Raw genomic sequence first — 18,560 nt, 5'->3', positions numbered from 1 at the left:
TTCACACACACGATTTCATATAATCCCATAATAACCCTTTTTCCCCCTACCCCTATATTACTCCTCCCCACTTCCCTCTCCCCACTAGTAACCACTAGCTTGTTCTCTATATCTGTGAGAAGACTCAATATTTTTAAGGTGTAAATTCTCACCAAATTGATCTGTAGATTCAATGTAATTCTGATCAAAATCTCAGCAGATTTTCTGTAGAAATGGACAAGCTGATTCTGAAACTCATATGGAAATGCAGAGGGCTTAGAATAATCAAAACAACTTTGCAAAAGAAAAGCAAAGTTGAAGAACTTACATCACTTGATTTCAAGACTTATTATAAAGTTACAACAATCAGGACAGTGGAGTAAAGACAAGCACACACACCAATGGAACTTCAGAATCAAGAGTCTAAAACTAGACTCATTTATGGACAACTGATTTTTAACAAAGGTGCAAAGCAATGCTGTGGAGAAATGATAATTTTTTCAACAAATGTTGAGGGCACACTGGGATATCCAAAGGCCAAAAAAGTGAACTTTGATCTGCACTTCATACCATTTACAAAAATTAACTCAAAATGGATCATCATAGATTGAAATATCTATAGCTTCTAGAAGAAAATCTTCATGACCCTGGGTTAGGCAAAGATTTCTTAGATACAAAGCCAAAAGCATAATCCATAAGAGAAACAAATGATAAATTGGACTTCTTTAAAATTAAAAACAAAAAGTCATTGTTAAGAAAATGAAAAGACAAGCTATAGTCTGGAAGAAAACATTTGCAAATCATGTCTAATAAGGGGCTTATATTCATAATATATAAAGAACTGCCAAGACTCAATAATAAGAAAACAACCCAATTTTTAAAAAATGGGCAAAAGTCTTTTCTTTTTTTTAATAAACTGGGTAATGTTCTTCCTTAATGCAAATATGAATTCAACTTCTTTTTCCTAAAAACATGGATTAGAAGTCTCATGTGAGTCAAGGTCAGGCTCACTATGGCGTTGTTTCAACCACACTGCTACTATATTAATCACCACTATCAGAGAAACTCAGATTAAGATCTTTTAAATAACGGCTTGTATTTACTGAAAATTCTCTCTCTCTCTCTCTTTCTCTCTCTCTCTCTCTCTATATATATGTGTATATATATGCAAAATATTTAAACAGACATATCACCAAAGAACATATATGAATGACAAACAAGCATATGAAAAGATGCTCATTGTTATTAGTCAGAGAGATGCAAATGAAAATCACAAAGAGCTCTCACTACGCATGTATTAGAACGATTACGACAGAAAGTCTGACTGTAATGAGCACTAATGCGGACACGAAGCAACTGGAATTCTCACATTTGGCTAGCGGGTTTTTAGAAATGATGGGGAGATCCTTAACCAAATCTTTTCAAACCTCACTCAAGGAATCCATTCAAGGAACTGTCTTAACTTCTTCCCTGCCCAATTGCCTCTTCACAGGGCCATGGTAAAGCCAGCTTTCCAGGGTCACACAAGGCCACCCCCAGCAGTAGTGAGCTTCTCAAGTCAAGCAATCTGGAGTAGATCTAGTTTAAAAACAATCTTTCTGGTGTTTTCTTGGAGGCCCCAGACTGCCCTCTTTAGGTTTGCTTGTCCTTGGATTGAGGTGACTTCAAAGGCGGCACAGTGCCCAGTGCAACGGAAGAGAGGAAGGCAGAATGCACCCTGACTCTGCAATCTGTTCCTAACAGTTTTTTGAGGGTTGAACACAACTCTCGGTGTGTGTCAGCGCTTGAGCTGTGCGTTTCTGTCTGACTGTGTCTCTGCCTAGGTGGTAGGAAGGGCCCCGGGCTGAGGCCAGGAAGGACCTGCTCTAAGCTGATAAAGCCAACGCCCTTATGTCAGGAACCCTGTGGTTTTTCTGTCTTTGGAAGCAGCAGGAAGTACTTTTCCCCCAAAACACAGCCCTGTATGTTGCTCGGGGGAACAATTCGCACACATCGGGCTGGGAGACCCTGAGCACCCAGGGCTGTGTGCTTCATTTCAGGCGAACTGGACACGGCTTTCTCCCTTACACTTTGGAACTTCGAGTTCCGTGCCTGCCCCTCGCCTTCCGGGGATGCGCGGGGGAAGGCAGCCTCCAGGCTGGAGGCTGGAGAGGGGCGGGCTGCAGCCCCACCGACCTGCCGGGCGCGCGTCCGTCCGTGCCAGACCGCGCAGAGGTGCCGGCGCAGCCTAAACGTGACCTTGGCCGCGGTGAGGCTGGGCGTCTGTCTGCGCGCGTCGGAGCCCCAGACCCGGACAAAGCCTGGCTGCTAGTTAAGTTTTGCTGTCTTTTACTTTTCCTAAAATAATTCCGGGGAGTTTCCATCACTCTGAAATGACCTGCGAAAACTCTCCGGAGCTAGAAATCAATCAACTCAAAAAAGCATGCTGATTTTTTTTTTTTTTTCCTTTCTTTTTGAACCCGTGGTTGGTGCGTAAAGGGAGCTGTCAATCTAGAAGCCCCCTGGGCCCCAAGTGAATCTGCAGAGCTGGGTATTTTTAGAGACCGCGCTTTCTGAGATTCCAGCTGGTGGACCCCGAGCCGGCTCCTGTCGCCCTCAGAGAGCACGTAGATTTGCAGAATATGATGCAACCCAGCGTGGGCTCAACCGATGCAACGCGCACCGAGCTGTAGCCTGAGAAGCTCCGGGGCACACAGAAGGCCAGCTCGCATCCCTCGTCAATTTCACTTTTTTTTTTTTAACTCTTCACAGGTTCAGATGCCGTTTGGCTGGGGAAAGGGATTTATCAAAGATTTATAAATGGAGCAATCTACTAGTAAAAATAACAATCGTCACATCATCTCACAGGGTGGCAGGATATTTTGTTTTTCTTTGGCAATGATCCGTAACTGAGTCATTGATTCAAATATACCCTACGAAGTACACATTTTTCTATGGAATGTCTCCCTAAGTAAAATTTGCTGGCTTGCTTCTGGATTAGGAGCCTGGTGAAGCTGACCCTGGCTGCAGGGAATTGCTTCCCACCCACGCAGGCACTCTCTGTATCCCTCCCTCCGGCAGGGATCTGGGCTGCTTTGGGCTTTGTCTTCTGTTCTGTCCCCTGAGCCCAGCACAGGGCTTAGAACACGGAGGCCCTCGTCCACATCCACTGGGGGACCCAAGCCCTTCAGCTATAAAGTGGGACAATAATGCTTGCCTTACCAGCTTGAGAATCTCCTTGTAGGGATCCAGTTCGTAAAGAAGAGAGATGCTGGAGGCTGCACACCTCAGCCTTCAGCCGTGTCCTATCCCCTCCAGCGCCTCACTTTGCCCATCTGTGAAATAAAGGAAAGAAAACAACTTTATCAGTAATGTTAGAGTCATCATTACAAAATCTTAACATTTGTTAATTCTGGAATGTGGGTACTTAGGTGTTTGTTATATTATTCTCTGCACTTTTCTGTATTTTTCAGTCTCCTGCCCCAATAAAAGAAGAGGAAGGAAAAATGTTTATAGACTTGTAGAAAAATCTGGTTTCCTGCAGTTGGACTTTCTCTGGTTCTGGGTACAGGAAAATGCTCAGTAAACCGGACTCCTGGAGGAATGAGCAGGATTACTATCACTCGTCTTGTTTCTGCCCCTTCCTTTGTTCCAGGAATTTACTAAGACCCGGCAGTAGGTTTCACCCCTACTCCCACCCCCAGCTGTTTAAGGCGGCTGTTTGCCCACCAGCCTCTTTGACTTGGGGTAGAAGTTTTCTAGTTGAAGGCAGGTGAGTCCAGAATGATGTCATTTATAACGTTCTGATTCAATTTCTTCCAAACCTACCCACCCCCCGCCGCCAACGATCCCGACCTGTACCAAGCAGAAGCACACGTGTACGAAAAGAAACTTCTATCTGTAGTCAGTAAAAATGTGCTTTGTATAACACAATCCCAAACTTTCTTGGGCTTCACAGACACACATGGCTCAAGAAAACGCGCATGGACATTTCCACTCCCCTAACTTAAAAACAGCCAAACTAAATTAAGTAACAACAACAACACACAGTTGTTTCCCACAAAGTTTGCTGTGCTCTCACCACCAGTTTTCAGCCTGAAACAATTTCATGCTTGAGTTATTAACTTATGAAAATAGGCACAAAAGGGGAAAAATGCGAACAGATCCTCAACTATATTATTAGTCATTGCTACAGCTGACTGCATTCCGGCACAAAGGCATGTTATTCTGCCTGGGTATCTCAGCTTTGAACAAAATGTAGCTCGCTAATGGGTTATGCCTCGTATACCTTTTTGTAATCATTACATTGCCGTTCTCTGTAATTTATCCTGGTTTCCATTAGGCGTATGTGCGTTAGGCAGGCGTGCACTCGAGCACATGCACGCACACACGCACACACACATATCTTTTAAGTCCCCTTTCATTTGTGGCTGAAAGGAAAGGTCATGCAGCTGTCAGTCATTTTAGGGAAACACCACTGTATTGATAAAGATAATATTTGGAAACCAGAGAGATGGGTGAATGTGTGTGTAGATTCTGAAAATATTGGTGGTTGGGGGGTAGCAACATGAGTAAAGGAAGGGAATCTAGAAGCAGTCTGGAGAAGATGGAGGCAGAGTGGGAGAGTCTGATCAGGCTCACTTCGGGGGTCTCTATTCAGGAGGGGCAGCTCTGGACTGAAACTCCCCGGGGTGGGGCGGGGGGAGGGGAACGGCATCTTTCTCACTTGCTAAGTGCGCTCGAGTCTCCTGTGTGAGCAGTGAGATTCCAGGCAAGAGCCCCGTTTGGGGATGTTTCTGGCTGGGGTTCAGAGGTGTTGCCCCAAATCAGTTTGAGTCGAATGAATAATGAAGCCAAGTTTTGAGTCTATTGATTTTCGCTCCCGTAAAGTCCAGAACTGGTCCTAGAAATCAAGGCTGTTGAGTATTAACTTCTGAAAACGACAGCAAAAAGAGCCCGTAAGAAAATCATCAGGGGAAAGAAATACAGAAGGGATATGAAAAGCCTGGAGAAGATCAAGATGTCCACAGACAAGTATGGATCCCTAGAACCATCTCCTAAACAGATCAGAGGCTGGGATCCGGAAGCAGCACCCCCCGCCAAGAGCAGGGGGCCTCCCCACAATTCTCAGCCAGCAAGAGAAGCCCTTGGCATCTTCCCCCTGAGTAGGATAATGGGATTCTCCACCAGACACTTAACCGGCCAGGAGAGGTAGCACTTGGAAACCAAATGGGCTCTTTTAACTTCTTTGAAGTGTTAACGAATGCTTTGATTTTGTTCTTTCCTCCTCATTAAGACAAATGTGGTACCACTTTGCCCCGGGAATCTGATCTCACCTCCCAAGCCAGCTGCTCATCTGTCTACTCAGATGAGTCCAAGCCCTGCTGGGGGTCTCCTCCTGTCAGGTAGCAGAGATGCCTGTCTTGCCGAAGATCTCTCTGCCAGGGCTCTGCCAGGGCCTCCAAGCCTCGTGCTGTTCTCAGAGCCCAGGACATACCCCCACCAGGTCCCAGCTCACACAAAAACACAGAGGTGCTTGTGTTAACGCTCAGCTCACAATGTCCTGTTAGGTACCAAGCAAACTCAGGCATGTGAAATTTGTCGGATGCTGTGCCCTGTGGAGGGGACCAGGCTGGACAGAACTCGGAGGACAGAGTCCCCCCCCACAAAAGATCTGGAATCTTTAGAGATTATGAAGCCCAACTCTGCCCTCACCCCTCTTTCACCCATGACACACTGGGGCTAAGGGGTTCGACTGGGGCAGAACTGGAGCTGGAAGCAGCTGGCATTGAACCCCTGAGGCTCATCTGCCATCATGTTCCCCCACCCAAGCTCTCCCTCCCCCTCCCAATGCAGGGCAAATTCAGGGGGATGAAAGCCTGCAGACAGAAGGAACTGGGGGCCCTGTGGTTTATTCAGAGGCCACTGAAAGCATCCAGGAAGCCTCTCACAGCCAGCGCCAGCTGGGGAAAGCAGGCCGGGAGGGCAGAACTCTGTGCCCCAGAGGCACGGGCTGAGCCCATGGGGACAGTCCTCGAGATGGCTACAGCCTGTGATGGGGATCTGGGAGGCCGGATGAGCTCTGTCAGGTGGGCAGTGGGAGGGTGGGAGAGGAGCCTTCTGGAGAACAAACGTTCAAAGCTGGGGAAACAACCCGCCTTATCTCATTCCATCTTAGTTATAATCTCCGCAGCCCACAGGATAAAGTCCTGCTAAGTGCGCATTATCTCATGGAATCCTCTCACCCATCCATGGGTCAGTATCACGATTTGACCCTCTCTCCCCCTATTTTCATTTTTACCATCTTAATCATTTTAAGTGTACAGTTCAGTAGTAAGTACATAAATATTGTTATGCAACAGATCTCCAGAACTTTTTCATCTTGCAAAACTGAAACTCTATACCTATTAAATAGTAACTCCCCACTGCCCCCTCCCCCGGCCCCTGGCAGCCACCCTTCTACTTTCTGTTTCTGTGAATTTGCCTACTCTATATACCTCATGTAAGTGGAATCATGCAGGATTTGTCTTTTGGCGACTGGCTTAGTTCAGTTGGCGTAATGTCCTTGAGGTCCATCTCTGTTGTAGTGTGTGTCCAAATTCCCTTTTAAAGGCTGAATAATATTCCCTTGTACGGACGGAGCACATTTGATTATCCATTCATCTGTTGATGGACACATGGGTTGCTTCCGCCTTTTGGCTACTGCAACTACTGCTGCTATCAACAAGAGTGTGAAAAAGTCTCTTGGCAATCTTGCTTTCAAAGCTTTTGGCTCTATACCCAGAAGAGGAATTGCTGGATCATATGTGGTCGTTCTATTTTTAATTTTTTGAGGAACCTCCATACCTCCATTTCCCACCAGCAGTGTATGAGAGTTCCAATTTCTCCACATCCTTGCCAATACTTGTTATTTTCTGTTTTTTTTTTTTTAATTTTAATACTAACCCTCTTCATGGGTGTGAGGTGATATCTCCTTATAGTTTTGATTTGCATTTCCCTAATTCTCAGTGATGCTGACCATCTTTTCATGGCTTCTTGGCCATTTGTCTCCTTTGGAGAGATAGCTTTTCAAGTCCTTTGCCCAGTTAGAAATCAGATGATTTGGTTTTGGTTGTTGCTGAGTTGTAGGGGTTCTTTTATATCCCCCCTCACCCTTTTTTTTCTGCTTAAAAAAACTAAAGGGTCAAAGAGGTGAATAACTTACTTACTCCAGCTTTTGGACAGGGGCTGCTTGAGTCCCCAGCAGCCGGGGAAGCACCCTTACATGGGTGGCAGCCAGAGAGAGCTAAGGGCCCATCCTCCCAACCACATGGGCTCAAACATTGTCCATTATAGGCACACCCTGTGCCCAGAGCCTCGTGAGCCACATTGCTGTTGGAAAACCAACAGCAAACGCTGGTTGCAGAGACTCAGAAGCGTGTAATATCCATCTTAATAATGGTCCCACTTTTTTATTCTTCCCCCCTCAAGGAAGGGCAGAGTGAAAACGCTGCTCGTGGAAAAATACATTTAAATGGATCAGTGCTGGGCGACCATCTGCACATCTGTTCTTAACAGGTTTCAGCTGAAACTACTGAAAATATACACAGATCTGTTTATGTGGAACCAGTTAAATATGATAAGATTTCAACTTGGAGGGTAACTATGGATTTGGTGGTGGGAAAACAAAAAGCCTCCCCACACTTGGTCTCCACACACGCTCCTGATATTTTACCATAGATGTTGTCGAGGGAATCGGAGTTACTGTGAATTAAAAAGATCTAAATTACCGGAGATTAGTTACAAACAAACTCAAGATGGTCCCAGCAGCCTTTCTGCAGCACGTAATTCTTGCCTCACCTCCCATGTGGGCCGAGGGAGTCCTTTGTCATCAGAGAGGAGACCGCAGCTGGGAAATCACTTGTTTCTGAATAATTCTGTCTTCACTCCTCCAACAAGCCGTTCAGGAGGACGACGGCACGCAGGCTGCTGACACACAGAGTACCCAGCTGACTTCCCTCCAGAAAAACACACCGGTGGCCCCTGAGGATGTGCAGGCAGAGGGGAGGGAGCTTTTACGGACCACCCTACGAGGGCCCATTGTCATCCCATTATAGAGATGGGAAAACTGAGGCTCTAGGACGATTTGCCCACGACTACCCCGGTAGGAGGGAGTGAGTTGCCCCAAAGGAAGAAAGACTGTTCTTCCTATCTAAATGTCCCGTGAGGCGAGGCCACAACTCAGAGACCCACAGGGCTCAGTAGCTAAGGAGTGAGGGACCGTGGGCAGCTAATAAGCAGATTTAGCAGATTGATACTGGGGGATTAGACATTGTGAGCCCAAATCCTCTGATTTTGTAAAGAGAGCCAGAAGCCACGAGATTTTTACATGTTGGCTCAGGTATTGAAAACAAACCAAAAAACCAGGCCCTACTGTGGTTTGTGACCCCCATGGTGGGCGTTTGGGGCCTTTGGCAGAGGCTGCTTTGGTTTTGCTCATTCTCCAGGTGAGACTTGGGGTCTATCAGGATTCTTGTCTCCAGTGCAGGAGGTCTCGGTCACAGGCAACGGGCGCCTCAGCTCAGCGCCCTGGTCCCTGTCTGTCTCCTAAAGCCTTTTCCTGCAGCTTCGCAGGGCTCCCCACCTCAACTCCAGCACACTGAATGTGCATTCATCTATAAACATTCATCTAATAATTTATCTCTAAAAAGGGACATCAGTCTATAAAATGCACCACAGGAAACCCAAGAATCGTAGTCATGTGGCCTCAGAAACAATCAGCCCAAATTGACATCTGACAACACCCCTGCCACACACACACACCCCCCAGGGCCTGGGCTATGATTGGTAAGTTTTTCATTCCTGATGGACCCCATGCTGGGAAAATGCACCTATTTCTGTTCCTTGAAAATCTTTTTTTTTTTTTAATAAGCAGCCCCGTGGAAAACAATTGTGAATGGCAGCTTCATTACATGTGGATTTCTAGAACAAAGAGAATATTGCTCACACTCTATGACCTGTTCGATGACACTGAATTTTAATTAAAAAATGCTCATGTGTTAAAAATTGATGACAAGGAAGGTGTGACACTAGGGCTAAAAAAAAAAATTAGAGTCGCAAAATATGGTTGACAGGCTGCCTCAATGATCTAGTCAATGTTACTTCACATTTGTCTTCTCTGTCTCTCGTTTTTTTTTTTTTTTCATTTGAAATTTTCAGTTTTGAGCTAGAAGTCACATACTTCAAGCTGTGTAGACCTCAGAGGGGGAGGCTGGTGAAACCAGCGGAGGGTACGAGGAAGGGAACCTTATTTGCCCTCTGGGGGCCTCAAATATCCTGTGCAAAGGATCAGCTGTTGTCTTAAAGTGTCCCCTCCAAGTGGCTACTGTCCCAGGCCACCTTTGAGTAGCTCTTTGAAAGGGCCAGTTTTTCTGAGCAACAAATATGGGGCTGCTTCCAGGTGATTGGTGGATCTCAGTAGCCTGATAACTGGAAACAAGTTATTTTGAAGCAATAGATCAAATGGTGTGTGGGGAGGTGCTAGATGTTCAAGCCAGCCCAAGCTGCACTAGTTATAAGAGAGTTTTCTTCTGAGATGATGCAATAATTGAATAGGAAAATCCTAGTGCAGAATGCACTGGGTTTAAGAAAGGCCGTCTAAAGCAGGCAAAGGTTGTCCTCTTCCCCTCTGGACAGGCCTCTAGGACATGATGTGTCAGTTCATGTGCTAAAGCCCCACGAATGAGGAGCCATTTCGCCCTAATCGCAGAGCCTTGAGTTCTGGCCAAGGGGCCCTAGGTGGAAAAATCACATCCACCAGAGCCTGTGCAAGAAGGAGGCAGCTGCCCTGCATCTTGGGAGCGTGGCTCACCCTGGGACGAGGGAGCAGACTACAGGGTATTGGTGTGACCTGAGTCTTGGGGATGGAGGTACCAGCCCCACAGTGTGAGAGCCAGAATGCCTGCTTCCTGCCCAAGAGAACAGATGTACAAGAGTGGGCTGCAGAGTTAACCAAAAGTTAGAACAGCGCCTCGGACCTCGCTAGGAAGAGACCAGAAGTGTATTCAGAGTCCGGGGTTCAAACCAGGGGCACGGAACAGCACATGCAAAGGCCCTGAGGCAGGACCAGCCTGAGCATAGTGGGTGAGCCACAGCTAGAACCTAGGGGAGGTGATGGCCGTGCACAGAGAGAAGTCAGAATTCCATTCTAAGAGCAACAAGAAGCCACTGTCAGGTTACAGGGAGGAGCATGCATTTCCCAAAGATCATGCTGGTCTGTGAGAAGTATGAGTCTAACGGGGTGAGAAGTTGGGCTGGGGGCGATGTTGTGGAAGACCAAGGGGCTGCATTTCACAGGGAGAACCGGCGAGACATGGTGGGGAGCTGGGCGAGGAGGGTGGGGGAAAGGTCCATGGACAAGGCATTTAACCCCTGGTTTCCTGAACGGGAAAAAGGACTCGATAATTCCCACCTCTCAGAGGGGATGTGAGGATCAGAAATGGTGCGTGGTGCTCCCGGCCCACGACAGGTGCCCAAGAAGTGAGAGTACCACTGTGTACCCACTGCCTCCTTGTCCCCCTTGCCCCCACGAGCACGGGTGACAGACGCCTGTCTTCAGCGGTGCCTCTTCTGACCCCTCTCCCCAGTAAAGTGGGAAGTAGCGCTGGGCCAGCATCGGCGACAGGGCGGGTTTGGATTGTTCTTTCTGAGAAATCACGTGCAGATTCACAAGCAAAACAGTGATGCAACAAACCTCCAGGTTCATTAAAAACATTTTGATGGTTATGAAAAGAAAGTTAGCCGGGTGCTGATGGGGACCGGCTGAATCATCACCACCACGAAGCTCTCTGTGCCTAAGGTGACATTACTCCCCAGAGTACAATCGTGGCGCTGGACCCAGGACTGTCGTTCGGGCCAGGATCCCTGCGTCCACTCCCTGCCACGCTGTCCCCAGCCCTCACCCCTGGAGAAGCAGGAGTGGGGGAAGGTAGCGGAATTTCCACGTTCAGGTCCAACATGCCCTTCTGAGCTCTGAGCTCACACCCGGCCTCGCAAACAGCGCTACACTAGGTTCTCATGGTCCTCATGAGAGGGGGACGCTTGTGAAGTTTATTAACCGGGAAAACCGGGCCTTACCCTGTGGGGTCTTCCTACAGGCTGGGAGGGCTCCCTGGAGGAGGAAGCGGGTGTCAGAGCTGTGTGAAGGATGGGGAGGAGGGCCGATGGGGCGGGGTTCCCAGCCCAGCGTGCAGCCTGGAGAAGGGCACATGACCAGTTTTCTCTGAGCCAGCACATTTTCCATTCTAAATATAGCCCAGGATGAGCCAAGGCATCTTCCCCTTGCAAGGAGACCCAAAGTTCTGTATTTTTCAGCATTTCTGTGATGGCTGGGAGACATAAACAGCGAGACTGAGGCTCTTCACTCCCATCCCCTGATCCCGCGGGGCCCTGGGACCTGAGGAATGATGTCCACCCCCCTTGAGAGCAGAGCCCGCCCTGTGTGAGGAGCTCTCTCTGGCCACCACCCTTTACTAGGTACCAAGATATTTTGCCAGCCTGCATCTCCCTCCAGCAAAGTGAAGCAAGGCTTCTATTCACCCAGGAAAGAACATCCATCCATCAGCCCAGGCCGCCACGAGTGACTCTTTCTACCATCCTTGGGTCGGTTCACCTTGGGCATCTCAGGAGTGAGGCCCAGCCTGATAGGTTTTCATTGGACAACAGATTCCCACCTTCCTTCTGAATCTTGCTGGAGCATCAAGCTTATCCTTCCATCCCATTTCTGGAAGGTACAGGATCTGAGCCTTTTGCAAAGGGGGTACCCGCCGCGGGTCTGGGGCACACTGGTGACTCTTGGCTCTGAGGTCCTTCTCTGCTTGTTTGTTTATAATCGAGGGGATCTTTTTCTGTATCGGAGTGGGGCTCTGCTAATTACCGCACAAGCACTTCTGGGGAAGTTCAAGTTTCCAGAGGCCCGCTGTTAACTCTGACAGGGCTGGCACTTCCCAGACAGGGCGCCTGAGGGAGTCTGTGGAGATGCATTACAGGACGCACAAAGTGCAGTGCTCATCTGCAAAGGGTTAAGGACCGAGACACGAGGACAGTCGTGGTAGGGTGTATATAGCAAAGAGGGAGCAAAGCAGGCAAAGGAAACAAGGAAGATGGAGAGGAAAAAAAAACACATGGCTACACTCCCCTCCCCCTCCGGTGGCCCCCCTCCTTCTCCCCTCCCCCTGCAACAACCCAACATACATAGACACAGACGGGGCAGAGTTAAATCTGGCACACAGTGACTACAGCAACGAAAGAAAACATATCGAGTTACGCAGAGCCCTGTTCAGATCTGGGCCTGGGCCTCCCTCACACAATGCTCTGTGGAGGAGAACAGGCCTCCTTGGTGTGGCGTCAGACCCACACTTGTGAGCTTTGCTCGCCTTACAGCGTCCGCTGGCCCGGCCCCGGGCAGCAGGTTAATTCCCTGCCCTGCAGGTGGAGACAGATAAAACGCACCAAAACGGTGTCACAGGCGGCAGGAAACCTTTCTTTTAAAACTCAATTCACCTCCAGAGAGGAAACACGCAAGGACCTGGCTCTGGACCATAATCTGTTTTCTCAGGTCAGCCAGGAGAGGCCTGGTGGCCAGGGTAAATAAGGCAACGCGGCGGCAGCGGGGCTTCTGGCAGCTGGGGCTGCGAGGGACGTTTGAAAAGACCACTTCCTACACTCTGTTCCCAGCCCAGAGTCAGCTGTCAGTCTTGCAGGATGGAGGCACTCTGGAAAAAAAGCTGGGGGTGGTGGGGCAAGGGAGAAACCGGAGCCACAGGTGCAGCTGGCTCACCTGGCCAGAGCCCAGCCCCAGAGGCTGCTGCCCTCAGAGCTCAGCGCCCGGGACTCCTGAAACGCAACCCGGGTAGGTTTCAGCCTCTGCCTTGAGCAGCCGGAGAGGCGGGCAGGCTGCCAACGAGGACTGGCTGAGCCTTGCTGCGTGTGAAGCGGGGCTGGGGAAGGCCAGGTACGTTTTAGTCATCAGACAGTGTCCCTGCCAGCAGGCACTCGGGATGCCCCGAGGAGATGAGACAGCCGGCTGGCGCCCGCTGGCCAGGACTGCACAGAGCGTCAGTACTCTCTGTGTCGCCAGGTGTGGGGTCTTCTCAAAGCCGTTCCATCTTGCTTTCCTACTGGGGCTTCGCCTGACCCGAGGTGGGCAGGGCAGGACAGAGCATCACCTCCCTTTTACAGTGGGGGAAGCTGAAGCACAGCGGGGCCACGTCTTACCTGGGTGGGTTCAGCTGGTGCCCAGAGCAGCCCATTATTCCGGGTCTGCCGCACGGGGCAGTGGTTCTCACCTCTGGGTGTGTGCCAGAATCATGGGGTCATCCTCAGCCTGGGGTAGCCCCCTGTCGGGGTGGGTCTGGGAGTCCTGCCCCAGTGCCCGCCCCCAGCAGGGTGGTGGAGGTCCAGTGATCTCAGCTCACACCGGGCTCTGCCGTGGACCTGAGCTCAATCTACACCTGTGATGCAGGGATGATGGGTCCTCCAAAGCTGCTTCAAACAGGGAGGGACCCAGCCCACTGCATCCCTTTCCCTGCCTGTGACCTGATGGGTCCTCCAGCTTGGCTCCCTGTGCAGAAAGGATGCTGTTACGGGTTGAATTATGTCCCTTTAAATTCACATGTTAAAAGCCTAACCCCCAGAGACTCAAAATGTGATCTTACTTGGAAATAGGGTCATGGCTGATATAATTAGCTAAGATGGGTTCCTACAGGATTAGTGTGGGCCCCTAGTCCAACATGACTGATGTCCTTATAAAAATAAAAAAAGAGAAATCTGGACACAGAGGCATTCACACAAAGAGAACACCATGTGAAGATGAAGGCAGAGATTGGGGTGATGCAGCAACAAGCTAAGGACCGCCAAAGACAGCCAGCCAACCGCCAGGAGCCAGGAGAGACCTGGAACAGATTTTCCCTCCAGCCTCAGAGGGAGCCAGCCCTGCGCACATCTTGATCTCAGACTTCAGGTCTGCAGAACTGAGACAGTAAGTTTCTGTTCTAAGCCCCTGCTTTGATACTTGGTTATGGTCCCAGCAAACTGATACAGATGATGAAAAGGCACAGATGAGGGACCCAGGTGTCGTGGTTAGTTTAACTTTAAAACCAACTGTGAAGGCCCCTCCAGCTCTGTTCTACAGACACTGAGTCTACGTTTTGTTGTTGGAACAAAGGGTAGAACCGTGCAATGCAAGCACAGCCCATGAGTTCTCAGCTCAGACCATCCCCTTAGCAAGGAGGACTTCCTTCTCGGAACTCTAATCCTGCTTTGTTCTCGACAGAAATTATATTCTGCTTAATTCCCCCATGAGGTCTCCAAAGCAAGACAAGCATCCACTTCCCCTTCTGGACACAGGTGGGACCCTCTGCAAATTATGATGCAGAACAATCCTTGTCCAGCCAACTTAGAGACCCAGCCTCTTGCGAACTTCCCAGTTATCTCAACTTGTTTCCAGGAGGAGACCTGAAAACTCGTTCACATGGTGAAAATTATGAATGATGGTCAGGAGCTTCTAGTGTTAGCTCACGCCGGTGAGGAATTAGGTCCCACAGAACATCAGTAAACAGGTGTGCGGGGATGTAGGGGGCCCACTTTGCCTCATACCCTGACCCGCTATGTAGTCCTTAATGTAAAATAGCCCCCACTTTGCATCAGGCCTCGGCCTCCCCACCCCATTCCCCTCTCTCTCCAGTATCCTCACAGCCCAGTGACCCCAACATCCTCTCGAAACCTGCCATCATCCCCAGAATCCTGGCAGCCCCTCCTAGTGATGGAGCTTTGGGCATGGTGGTACCTAGGGCTAAATTCTGGAGTACTAGGACCGACCATAAAGTAAGGCCCTATTACTGGGCTTGATGCTTGAAGGCTACCCTTCCTCCCTTTCTTTCGTTGCTCTACGCCTGGAATCGACCTCTTGCTCTACATCTGTCTCTCTTTTAGCCTTACTGTTTCCCCACAGTGCCTATTGTCTATGCAAGTTCTGGGTTATTTTTCTTCCGCTGAGCATTACGGAATGCATCACTTAGAATGTAGGATTTTCAGGGAGAGAATCTTGGTTTTATCTTTCCTCCCTCCAACAGTTTGGTGACTCTCATGTAGAAGTTACTCAATAACGATTTGTTGAAAGTTGATTCAACCTGAATTTCCTCTGTTCATATACTCTTGTTACCTGTTTTGGTCCCAAATCCTTCCCCATTTGGTCCCCAAATCCTTCCCTCTTCAGAATTTGGTCAGCTCATCTCTGGCTGTTAATGTTTCCTAACTTCGACCATACAGAGAGGAGGACGAGACGTAGCCGATTTCCCATTAACTCAGAGACAAAAGAACTCATAGACTTTTAGAGCTGGGATTCTTCAGAAAATATTCAGTCCGCTTCTTCGGTAAGAGACCATGGGACTCACCCAGGGTGGCATGGCTGGCTCACTGGCAGAAGAGAGCATGGAAGCCAGGTGTTCTGGTTTGAAGGGAGGCTGTTTATCATGTAGAGGAGGATGTCACCTGTATGGCTGGTGTGGGTGAAGGCGGTCATGTCATACACTGTTCTGGAAGGTTCCCTCTATGGGCTCCTGGACATTTCAGTTTTATCTTGACATGCTTCCCAGTAAGTCCAGCCACCTTTGTCCCCTCTTCTCCGCAGCTGGAAGAGGGACCCACCCCCAATGCTGCCAGGTCACACAGGCGCCGTTCCAGGCGGCAGAGATGCCATTCCCTGCTCTTTCTCGCAAATCCGTGGATACGACTGACAGGGGGTGTCCCCCATTTAAAGTGTCGTGGGGATCTCCGAGGCAGGTCTGTTTCCAACCACTGAGGAAGCAACAAGCAAAACAGTCCTGTCGGCTTAGACACATGCCTCATTGTTTTCAATCTGAGCACGTGTTTGACATCAAGAGAAGGGCTGTGGTCGGGGTAGAGGGAGCCGAAGGGAGATTCAAAGGTTCTTCAGCTCTCAAAGATGTCAACCTCTTCAAAGTTTCAACCCTCAGAGTGCTTGCAAGGTTTCATCCCACTCAGCAGAAGCGCTTCTGCCCACACTCTCGGGTGCCACGTGCGTGCGTTGGGGGACTCGGCTGTGATCCAGAAGGACAGCTAAAGGAAACAAGACGGTCCCCTCGCCACAGATATTTTCCCCAGAGGATGCAATTTCCCCTTTGGGATTTGATAAGCTCCCTAAGGCACACTCATGTGCAGAGAACAGGTGATAATCTATCTGTTAGGGAGGCCATGTCAAGCCATGGGTGGTGATGGATGTCATGAGCTCACACCTGGGGGAATGAGCAGCTTCTGTCTGGGACCCCGGGCAGGTGGGTGCTGGTCAGAGCCAGAGTCAGGGTGGACAGGTGATCGGGAAAAAGGAAAAGCGTTTGCATCCAGTTGTAGTCACTTTCTAGCCTCCGTGTTCTCATCTGCAAATTGGGAATAATCACTTCCTTTCATGATATTTTGGGGGTTGACCAAATGAGATCATTACCTGTGAAAGTGCTTGGCACAGAGAGATGAGGGATAGTTCTGTGGATAGGACGGCATTCCAGAACCAGTGCCAGCTCCTGGCTGTCTTCTTTTTGAGACGGTTGCTTCCAAGGCGAAGGAACAGCAAGATGGTGCCTCCAACCTGTAGGTCAAGTCGAGGCAAGTCAAGTTGGAGTATAAGTGTATCAATTCCAATGTTTTGTGCTCAGAGGGACACGTGGAAACCAGCGTGGCAAGCTGATGGGGTAGGGCCAGGAGAGCCCAGTTCAAGTCCTGGGGTCACTGCTCACACTTTGCTACCCAGACACGTCACTTCCCCTCCCTGGCCCTATTTGCCTGTCTGGGGATTGGAGCAGACTCCACACACACACAGGGTCTGGAGAAGCTCCTGCAGAGTGATGCAAGGTACTGGAACATGTGTGATATTGCTGTTCTTAATGAAGAACAGCAATTTTTTTTTTAATGCTTTTTTATTTAACGAAGTTTTTATTTCGGAATAATTTTAGATTTCCAGAAAAGTTGCGAAAATAGTCCAAAGAGTTCATCACATCTAGTTTCTTCTGTTGTTAATGTCTTACATTACTATGGCCCATTTGTCACAATTAATGACCAATATAGATACACTGGTAATGAAAGTCTACACTTTATTCAGATCTCCTTAGTTTTTGCCTGATCTCCATCTTCTGTCCTTGGAGTCCATCCAGGACATCATATTACATGAAGTTGTCCTGTCTCCTAAGCCTCCTCTTGGTTGTGACAGTTTCTCAGACTTCCCTTATGTTTTATGATCTTGCCATTTTTCAGGAGTACTGGTCAGGTGTTTTGCAGAATGTCCCCAAATTGGGATTTGTCTGGTGTTTTCTCATGATTAGGTTGGGATTATGGATTTCTGGGAGGAAGACCCAGAAGCTTGAGTCCCATTCCCATCACATTACATCAAGGATACAAACATTCAAGATGCCTTATTACTCTTGATGCTGACCTTGATCATCGGGCCGAGGTAGGTTGAGTTTCTCTAAAGCTTCTTTTTCTCCCTTTCCACGCTGTCCTTTTTGAAAGGAAGTTGCCCTGCACACAGCCCACACTTAGGGAGTGGGAGTTATGCTCTATCTCCTTGGGGGCAAATTATCTATATCAATTATTTGAAATTCCACTGTGTAGAAGATTTACCTATTCTCCATTTATTTATTCATATTATCAGCATGAAATTATCCATATTTATTTTATATTTGGATTATTTATAATCCAATACTACTTTATTTTATTGCTCAAATTGTTCCAGCTTTGACCACTGAGAGCTCTTTCGCATGGCTGCTGTGTTCCTTTGACACACTTCCATCATCACGTGTTGCTGTTTGTTTTTCTGAGCACTTTCTTACTCTCTAGCACCATAAAATGCTCCAGGCTCATCCTGCATAGTCCCTGCCCATCCTAGAAACAGCCATGTCTCCAAGAAGTCCTAGTCCCTTTTATTGGAGAATGGTCATAAAATCTAAGACCTGGGCACTAGGTGTGCTCATTGCTACAGGGGCATCATTTCTCTCAGGACTTCTTAGCTGACAGAGCAAGTAAATATGGGTATTTATACCAATCCGTATCTACAAATACTTTGTATGCCTCCGTCTGTATCTCTATTAAGCTAAACGTGAGTCCTTATTGAAGTCTCCATTGCTAATCCTCTACCCCGTGGATCACTCCAGCCTTCTCCCCTGCCTTGTCTGTAACCTCCCACTCCAATGATGAGAAACTTGGCTCCCACAATCTGCTATCCATTTGTTTAACTTTTCAGCTCCAGATTTCATGACTAGTGGCTTCATTTTCCATACCCCCATGGGAAACAACTTTCTCGACTAGAATACAGTGATACGTATGATTCCTCCTGCTTTTGGTCTCACAGTCTCCCTTCATTTCCAATGCTACTTAGGTCGGACCCTCTTCCGCCCACCCCTTCAGTGAGGTGATTTCATACATTTGTAATACAGTTAGATTCTTTTTGTCACATTCAGCATTCCATCCCAGAACCCTTCAACCTCTTAAATCATTTTAAAAAATTTGCATACATTAAAAAAATTTCCTAAGAACTTGAATGTTTATTTTAGATCTTT

At 48.4% G+C, this 18,560-nt stretch overlaps 1 long non-coding RNA gene across 4 annotated transcripts in view; it reads right to left on the bottom strand.

The window, feature by feature from the left end:
• The window catches only part of LOC133105130 (uncharacterized), a 151,791-nt gene that overhangs the window by 36,676 nt on the left and 96,555 nt on the right, over positions 1-18,560 (bottom strand). For 3 of the 4 annotated variants that reach the window (XR_009703807.1, XR_009703806.1, XR_009703805.1), the window contains exons 2-3: positions 16,457-16,597; positions 3,181-3,293 (exon numbers count right to left, since the gene is read on the bottom strand). This is a non-coding gene — a long non-coding RNA (uncharacterized LOC133105130). The remainder of the gene's footprint in view (positions 1-3,180; positions 3,294-16,456; positions 16,598-18,560) is intronic. The other variant, XR_009703804.1, reaches the window with a different exon arrangement.

The sequence above is a fragment of the Eubalaena glacialis genome, chromosome 14, assembly GCF_028564815.1.
Source record: "Eubalaena glacialis isolate mEubGla1 chromosome 14, mEubGla1.1.hap2.+ XY, whole genome shotgun sequence".
Classification (NCBI taxonomy): domain Eukaryota; kingdom Metazoa; phylum Chordata; class Mammalia; order Artiodactyla; family Balaenidae; genus Eubalaena; species Eubalaena glacialis.
The sequence above is the reverse complement of the archived record's forward strand: the minus strand, read 5'-3'. Positions and strand labels throughout refer to the sequence as shown.